Source organism: Pleurodeles waltl, chromosome 6 (genome assembly GCF_031143425.1).
Source record: "Pleurodeles waltl isolate 20211129_DDA chromosome 6, aPleWal1.hap1.20221129, whole genome shotgun sequence".
Lineage (NCBI taxonomy): Eukaryota > Metazoa > Chordata > Amphibia > Caudata > Salamandridae > Pleurodeles > Pleurodeles waltl.
In genome coordinates this window covers 470,151,123-470,158,835 of record NC_090445.1, presented here as the reverse complement: position 1 = coordinate 470,158,835, position 7,713 = coordinate 470,151,123, and the positions used below count along the sequence as shown (strand labels likewise).

Genomic DNA, 7,713 nt, shown 5'->3' with positions numbered 1-7,713 from the left:
ATGAAGTGGGCTGCGATGTTTGCTAAGTGCCAGTGTGGTGCAAAGAAATTATCAGATTACTGGTGTTGTAGCAGAGCTCCATTAAGGTGCGACTACTTTGTTGGCTGTCGAAGCCAAGCCCCCTCTACATTCTCCCTTCATGCCATTAGTATACAGAATGCAGCAGCACAAAAATCCATATTTCATTAGGATCCATGAAATATCTAACATATTTCACAGGTGCCTTTGAAATAGGGATTTCGTCATCATAATAAGAGGCCTCAAACAACTTGGAAGAGTTTTATCATTGTAAGAGCTATGAGGTTTAGGCAACAATTGAGAATCAAAGAACAAAGCAGGAAGTGGCAAACTATGCAGCACATTGTCTGGCAGCATTAATTATTTCTATTTGAGCAAAAAACATTTTCCATTGTTTTATAAACAAAAGAATTACCAATGGTAAACAAAATCTAAACATTCTCATTCCACTGTCCATTGTTACCTGCACTTTCTAGAGAACATTTTAGCGTGTTTTTTTAATAATGCAAGGGGTGTTTTTTCTAAATTTCAACATGGTTAGCTACATAATTAGGTATTCTCTTCTTTTTAGCACAGAAAACCAAACAGTATAGTCCTGAATTTCACTTTCCAGTTTAAATATTTTTTCCCCGTTTGAAAAAAAAAAAAACCTTTCAAGCGAACCACCCCAAAATAAACACTTACTATAAGAAAACACATATTGGATAACATGACATTTAATGTGGTCCATTATTGGCATTTGGTGGTTCTGGTGATATTTACAAATTACTTGACCTTTGGTCTTTGGTTTATGAATTACCAGAATGCCTCGACAATACTGGACCATATTACACAGTTAGCCGGTATATTGTTAGAAATTGCCCTTTCTGCAGGGTCATCCCCAAAACGTTTTGCTTTCCTTCTTGTGTTCTGACTTTGTTTTTGTTGGCTTTAGGACTAACCAGTGCAAAAGTGCATTTGCTCTCGCCTTAAAATATAGTAATATTGGTTTATCCATCATTGGCATATTTAATTTACTTGTAAGTCCATAGTGAAGTCCACTATATGTGCCCAGAACCTGCAAATGAAATGCAACTAGTGGGCATGCAGCACTGATTGTGCCACCCACTTAAATAGCCCTATAAGCATGTCTCAGTCCTGCCACAGCAGGGCTTGAGTGAGAAGTTTCACTGCCACTTTGACTTGGCATTTAAAGCCTCTTGCTGAGCTTTAAATTCCCCTTTTCTTACATACGTTACCCATAAGGTAGGCCCTATGTAGCCTATAGGGCAGGGTGCTGTGTTAGTAAAAAGTAGAAGATGTACTTTTAAGTTTTACATGTCCTGGCAAAGACAAACTCAGAAAGTCGTTTTTCACAACTGTGAAGCCTGCTCCTTTTATAGGCCCACAGTGGATATGTTTTAATGTACTTTTAAGCTGTAATTCCTGATCAGAAAGGAGTAGCTGCATCATATTTCATATAATTGGAATGGTAATGATAAATCCTCTTTTTTAATAAAGTTGGATTTATTATTACGATTTTCGAAACTTTTAAAAAGTGGGCATTTCTCTGCTTTCACTGCTCTGTGTGGCTGACAGTCTGTCTCCAATACATTTCTCATCTGGGCTGGGTGACCGCTACGTTTGCACATTCCCTCCAGACGCCCACAACACAGGATACGCAAGTGCGTCTGCATTCACCTGCAAACTGATAGGTCTTCATGGGCAGGGAGGATGGGAAGGGCTCACACTTACACTTCAAGGGTAGTGGTCTGAGCCCCACACAAAGGGCTGATACCCCCCACTGATTGTCTGGCGCCAGGGCTGGACTGAAAGGGGGGGGGGGGGGAACTGTGCACTTTAGAAAGATCCTTTTGAATCATCCTCCACATCACAGGCACTTGTTGGTAGAAGTACTGGGTCTCTCTCCCACTGAAAGAAGTACACTATTGGATCTGAAAGGAACTCTGCTGGAGTAAACACTGCTGTGCTGTAAGAATTGCCACTCTGTCGGAAATGACTGTTCACAGCAACTGCTGCTCTGCTTTGTTGTGCTGCCTTGCTGCCTGCTGACCTCTGCCCTACCAAAAACGAAGGGCTAAATCCAGAGTGACTCCAAGGGCTTGCTGACTTGCCCCTGTTCTCATTGAGGTCTAAGGGACATCAAAGACCTTGTGCTTCATCTCAACCCCCTGCGCCGCTCAGTGTGCTTTCTGCCACTGGCACATTGGAGAAGTGAGTGCAGTGCTTCATTTCAGCCTCCCCCACTGTCCCGAGCATGCCTTTTGGAACCTGCCACCCAGAGAAGGGAGCACAGTGCTTCATCTCAGTCCCCTGCACTCTTTAGAGCATGTCTGTTGCCACCGAGAAGTAAGCACTGTGCTTAATCTCAGCTCCCACACCATTCAAAGTGTGCCTGCTGGCATATCAGAGAAGTGAGTGCGATGCTTCATCTCAGCCCCCTGCACTATTCTGTAACAGTGAAACTTCCCTGTGTTGGTGCTTATTCGGATCACCGGAGGAGCAGCACCTCTGCGCTATGAACACTACAGGAGCAGCGCCTATGGAGACTTCAACTGCCTGTGTGCCTCCGCTCCACCTCTCTGGTCACCCAGCACCTGAACAACCGTGCACACACCTGTGCGCTGAATCCCGAGACAAACTTGTTATATTTCATCATGCATAAGGAATTATAGTAAAGGCTCTAAGAGGAGCCCATTAAAATCAAGCACTGTTTTGACCTTTACATTTAAAGAAGCATAACTTGTCGTTTTGATCTTATTTAATGCACATAAATAATCACTATTTTTCCAAAACCTGTGAGGAGTCTTTTTGTGGTGTCTTCATTGTGTTACTGTGTGTGTGTGTGTGTGTGTTGCACAAATACTTTACACATTGCATTTTATGATAAGCCGACCTACTCTGCGCCAAGCTACAATACTGTGAGCACAGGTTTTCTTAGGTGTGTAACTAATTTATTCTCACTAGAGTGGTGGGTTCTGCCTGGCTTAGATGCACACCCTATCCAAACAGAAGCCCCCCATTTCTAACATACATAAAACACAGAAACAAACACTCTGAGGAAAACGACACACATACGTGCAGATAAATTCCACAACTGGCACGACAAAGGACGAACATCCTCTCTCATGTACTTGCTAGATTCAAATGAAGGGTTCACACATTTTCACTAAACTGCCATGGAAACCAAACCCAATCCCCGGCAGATTATTTTTTAAATAAACACACATGAACATTGTGATAATTCTGCAATGCGGCAAATTCAATATCAATACTCGACTTTAACTTCAGCATTGATCCCCATGAACCACCTAAGCATCAGCCATATACTTAAAATAAGAAACTACGTCAGCTGCTATCCCTCTAGACTAGAAAAAAAAACACAAAATGATTATATCTTAAAACGCCCCTTGATGGATAAAATATACATAAATCAGCAGTGGCTGTTCAAGTCTCCGAAGATCCTGGAAGCTAGTACTGTCTAGCAACAGAGCTTTACCCTCTAATAATGTTACTAGGAATCATAGCTGGGGCAGAAAACAGGCGAAAGGCTGTCCTTGATCTTTAGGAATGAAAATATTTGCTCTCCAGTGAAGGAACAGAAGAGCTTGGTCCCATTACAGTTTTGAAAGCCTGAAGAGGTTCCCAGCCGGTCTTTCATGTGGCTGCATTGCAGTTGAGGGAATGCCATATTGAGAACGATATATGTTGATAGCGCCAGTGGCATGTGAGCTCTCAATTAGACTACTTGTAGAGGCTGGGTTTCCACAGCACAGGCTATGTAGCACTTCAGTATTCGAACAATAACACCAGATGACGTCACATGTACTCACTGATGCCTGTGTTCGAGCTGGCCAGTTACAACTGACCAGGCCATGGGACAACAGCAAAAGGAAGCAAAATGCTGCAGGGCTACGCTTTTTCGCTTAACAGTAGCCGAGAGAGTCCCTTTCTCAGATACCGTCCCTGGCACCTTTTGCTCTGCCCTGCATTTTGATTTCGTACCATATATATACCCTGTGCTCCTTAGTGCTGGTTTCACATGTGTCACAGAATAACAGCCACTTCTTGTGACCATGAACTGAACTGGGAACAAATATTCCAACTGCAAAATTGTGTATGCTGCAGAAAACCACTACTTCGGAGTTCTCCTGGTACAGAACTACTCAGCAATGCTAATGCAGATCTAATCCATGGAGTCCCTTTCTCTGCCAGTACCTCATTTGAATTGAATTTAGCAGTGATCCTTGCACTCAAATCCACTGAGTGATACTTTGGACAACCTTGCTTCTCCTCCCCTTCTCTCCAGCACACACTCCTCCAAGTGAGGTGGTGGATGCTGCTGTTCTCACTCCAGACAACTGCAGAGGTCTGCTGTTGGGCTCCCAGATCTTGTAACACTGGTGGGGTTACCTCTTCAACTTCACAGTTACACAGGTCTCCACTTGGGTCTTCTTCAGCATCTTCAGTGTTCACTCTCACCATTTGTTGCATTTGGAACCAGTACGCTGGTATGGAGATTCAGGAGGCAGGCAAGTGCAATTTCAGGTACTTTATTTAGGTGCAAGTTACACATATGGAAATCTCAGGCCCCATCTGTAGCCCAAATCTCTAATTGATAGGGGCAGGCACTTACCTACATGAAATCACACAATCCACATGACTGACAAACTCCGAACGAGACGAGAGCCAATGTACCACAAGAAGAATGTAATTTCACTTAAAATTAGTGAAATGCTTGAAGCACAGATAATACATGTTAGGGTTTTATCTGGGTGTAGTAAAAAAAAAAGCCCTCTTTGTCTTGAATAGGAGGGGGTAGCGGGTAAGATAAATGTGAAATTAAAAGCGCACTCATAATGTTTTAGGAAGCTTAATGAAGAAAAGTGTGTACTGACATCTACTAAACCTCAAGATTGGAACTTTTCCTCCAAAATAAGGCTAGTTGATGGTTTGGCTCAGCACTTATTTTGTTGCCCAGCATTATTTGAGAATCCCTAGCACATCTTTTGTCATTAGATGATCTGTTCCAAAAAATATTCTCAATACATCGAAAGCCTCCTTAAGTGTTTTGATGGCTTCTTGTCGCTTGTTTTTTTTGTACAGTATGAAGCCTAAGTGCATAAGCTTGAGAGCACCATTTCTAGAGACCCCAGAAGCATACAGTCTGTAGGGTGCCAGAGTTCTGTAGCCAATCTGTAAAGCTTCGTCCAGCAGATTGAGAGCCATGCAGGCTTCCATGGCATAGTCCAGTATTTGTAGCTGGTAGATATTCTCATCTGGAACCCGCCCCGAGTTCCTTTTTAACTGGTCCCTGCACAGAGCCAGGCTCTCTTTCCACTTTTTACTCTCCTGCAGTTCCAGCACTTTGGATACCAAGGCCTTAGTCTCATCTGAAGCTTGCTTGTCACCCGCCAGCATCTTGTCATCCTTGTCCCGTGTCTGACACCGGTGGCAGTCACACTCAAAGCAATATATGCGCATCAGCTCCCTCTGGCGCTCTTCAGTAGGCCTCATGGTCTCGGTGTATTGGATGGTCAGTTCATCGCCTGCTTTAATATTTTTGATTGCCCGGAGGTGGACATGTCTTCCCATAAAAAGAGTAACGCAGTTTGGATCACAACTGTGGTTCACGAGAGACATGCTGGGATAGAGACCAATTGCAACGCTCAGTACTGCTCCATCTTCGATTTGCATTGCATTGTAGGACACTTTGGCAAAGAGGTCAGAAGGCTTTATGTGAGCTGGCAACTGGGAAACGATTTCATCTTTCAGAAAGTGTTGCAAAAGCATTCCATATCTCTCAAACTCAATTCTGTTTTCATTGCTCATTTTCTCTAGATTGGCCTCAAGGTCAGATACAGAATACAGCTCTTCTGAGGGACAAGAAGATTTTCGAAGAATCTTGAAAACAATTTTGCCAACAAGCCTGAGTATGCCGGTGCCAAATTGTGGGTTCTTAAGAAATGTACACTCTCTCTTGTGGTCACGCCAGGATTCTCTCTGACACTGTTTGCTGCAGTATTTGGCAAACTTGCACTGAGAGCACTGAAGGAGGCGGTCAGGGGTGCACAGGCAAAACTCACATACAAGTCCTCTTCCTGTCTCATTGACGGTGTAGGAAAAAGGCTCAGAAACATACAGCACTTCTCCCGGTGACACTGTGGATGTAGCCCGCAGACCGTATCCTTTCCCTGCACTCTTGAACTTCTCCACCTTGCTTGCCATTATAGATAGTTAGGCTTCCCTAAATTGTGTTGTTTTGAAGCTGGTGCCCACGGCTGGTGAGTTTAGGAGAGTTGGTGGTACTTCCTGTTTTCAATCTATTCAAAAGCTGAGCCCTTTACTTCGACGTTGCTTCAACAGTGACTTTTTATTGTTGAAAATGGAATATAGCGGCAGGGATATCACCAAAGTTCCTATGGAAAGAAAGAGGAATGAGTCATGTTCGCTGATTGGTACACAGACACATAAAATATACAAATGAGCCCTAGCAGTCAAGATTGATTTGAAAGTCAACTCCGATTTCTGCTATGAGTTCCTTCTAATTTAAAGGTTAATTGAGAAAAGTGCCTACTTTACCTGTAGAATATAATTTCCAATGTTTTGAGGTGCACAGTAAATATATATTTTATTTTCCATTCCAACACAAAGATCCATTCGAAATTCGAACTTAATTTAAAATGCACAAGTAATCTGTGGGCATGAAGAACATTTCTGCTAAACTGATGTGCTGCCTAAATGTGCAACTTGTAATTGTGCCAAAATTGCACACTGTAGCGGTGGTCTCCAAATGTTTTAATGCCGCCCTCCCCCAGTTGAAAAATAAAAAATCACTTTTTCACAAATATTTTATAAAGATGGCAATGTTTAAATATGTCTAGACGTATTTAAACATTGCAGTTAAGTGCTGTTACCTTTTTAAAAATGCAATAACATGTTTCTGCTTAAAACAAAACACTGTTATCTGTGTAATGCTTCTTTTGTCCAGAGCCTGTGCCCCCACCGGGATCACTTGAGGCCCCCCTCTGCCCACCCCCCAGTTTGAAGACCCCATAATGGGTGCAACACTATGAACAGGGGTGTATCTTTGATGAGGGGGTGGGGATGAGGTGGAACACCTCTTCAATATTTATTATCAGTCGAGTAGGATGTCCCAGGTGACCAACAGTTCGTTTCTAAACATTAGAAATTAAGTCTAAACTGTGCAGGTTGTCTGTTTCCCTATCTGCGGAGTACGCAATTGTGACAGAGGCCGAGGGCCGACTGTGGGTGCAATCTTGGCAATGACAGACCCCCTTAGTAGTGACCCCCGTGACTCCACGTATTTTGTAAGGACAATAATTGTATGCGTCAAAATAAAGAAATGTATGTGACTGGGTCTCCTCTCCCTGCAATAGTTTTCGTCTCTGATGATGGAGATGGGATTCATTCATTAAGATTATCATCTGAGTTGGTGTTAAGGAATTAGTAGCAAAGGCACCCACCCATGAGTGTGCACACATGTATGTTGAATGTGAGACTCTGTGCCGTGTGTGAATGTGAGTTTGCACGTGTGTATGCGTTTTATTGAGTGTATGCATATGTGCATATGGGTGTGTGCATGTGAGCGTGCGCATTATAATAATAACTTACAACGTGTCTGCTCTAAATAGAAGATGCTACTATTACCCGCTGCTGGTACTCTATTTACTT

The 7,713-nt window shown here is 43.0% G+C and overlaps 1 pseudogene; it reads right to left on the bottom strand.

The window, feature by feature from the left end:
• Positions 1 to 266: 266 nt before the first annotated feature.
• LOC138299911 (histone-lysine N-methyltransferase SMYD3 pseudogene) overlaps positions 267 to 7,713 on the bottom strand; it is a 73,159-nt pseudogene continuing 65,712 nt past the window's right edge.